Raw genomic sequence first — 1,707 nt, 5'->3', positions numbered from 1 at the left:
GGGCTTCGCTGCGGCCCCGCTCCCGCCTCTCCCTCGCTCACCTGAGGGCGGCTGGTGCTGCAGCGCGACATGGGATTCGCATCCAATCGCCTCATTTCCGGGTCTGGGTTCGGAGGCGGTAGGGTGCGGGCGTCTCACGCAAGCTGCTACGGAAATTCGTTTTTCCTTCTCTCGGGCTGCGCCGAGGTCCCGAAAAAGCGTCTCCTCCAGCGGCGTACCTAAGATGTTGGACAGACCCAACGCAAAAGTTTCTCTTTCTTCTTCGTGTCCCCCTGCTCCCAGTATTTATTGGAAAACCGGGAAACCTATCCTCGTGTAGCGAGAGCGGTGTTAACGTCGGGGAGCGCCAGAGACCGCGGGATCCAGGGCAGCTGACCTGGTAAAACTCGATGTGGGCAAAGAGGACGACGACTCGGACAGTTGTCAAAGGCCCGACCTGACCAGGAGACGGGTCTCAAAGAGGGGGGGGGCGGACGCGGCGGGAAGACGAGAGGCCCGGCCGGCGTACCTGTTGGAGTGGGAGCCGCTGCGCGCTGAGGGGTGGCGAAACTGTGTGGTGTGGAGCTCGCCCAAGCCACACGCCCACGCACACGCCCACGCACACGACCAAGCACACGCACACGACCGTAAGCACACGCACACGACTACGCACACGACCAAGCACACGACCAAGCACATGCCCAAGCACACGCCCAAGCGCGCGACCAAGCACACGCCCACGCACACGCTGCCCAAGCACACATCAAAGCTCGCGCAGCAGCACAAACAACACACGCCCGAGCAGCACTCCACACCGCAGGCCGCATTGCGCTGTGTCGGTTGATGGCCATCTGGACCCACGACGACCCACTCCAGCGAGGTCGACCCGGCCAGACCGCGACCCACCCGCCCTGGAGGATGCTCCAGATGGCTGTGAGGCCACGCCGGCGTGACGTGCGTGCGTACGCCGCCCCTGTTCTGAACCAGACGAGTTCCGCCCCGCCTCAGCCTCTCATAGCCCCCTGCCACCGCCAGGCGCTCACCGTGCGCGCGGATTTGTTTCAATCACTCTGCAAACATGGACTGACATGTGTCAACGCGCTGTCGATACCCCGTGGCTGTAATCTAATCTTCTGCGCAGAGTGTGCGCGCCCGTGTGTGTGGGTGAGAGCGCGACTGTGAGCGTGAATGCGTGCTGGCGACAGCTTCTATCGGAGCGCAAAAAACAAATTCATAAAAAAAAGAAAATAACGGTAGCGGTTGCCACCGGGCGACACGGGGCCGCTCGCGGCCTCGTTTCTGCCTCGTTTCACCTTTTAACATCCGTGCTGTGCGTTGAAAACTCATTGCTGCACCGTCATGTTTGGTCTCCCCTGGCGCTTATTGGCGCTCGCTTTCCATGCATGACCTATCGTGCCCCACGGCTGATGTGGCGTGGCGTAGCGTGGCGTGGCGGGAGTATCGTTGTATCGGGGATCAGAATCATTATTGAGAGAAAGAGGGCCACCGAAAAACAGATAGACAGACGGACAAAGTCCACTGCCACGGTGTGCCGGGGCACAATACGGCAGCTCCACGCCACGCCCCACGCCGTTGGCCCGGCCAGGTCGTCGCACGATATTTTGGCGGAATTGATGAAATCGATTCTCGGCCCCACCGCGCTGGGGGGCCACGCCACGCGCTGTTCTCTTTTTCCAGTATAGGTGGGTGCGGAGGGGTGGGATGGGG

Source organism: Frankliniella occidentalis, unplaced genomic scaffold (genome assembly GCF_000697945.3).
Source record: "Frankliniella occidentalis isolate FOCC.00 unplaced genomic scaffold, Focc_3.1 Scaffold69, whole genome shotgun sequence".
In the NCBI taxonomy this organism is placed as follows: domain Eukaryota; kingdom Metazoa; phylum Arthropoda; class Insecta; order Thysanoptera; family Thripidae; genus Frankliniella; species Frankliniella occidentalis.
The sequence above is the reverse complement of the archived record's forward strand: the minus strand, read 5'-3'. Positions refer to the sequence as shown.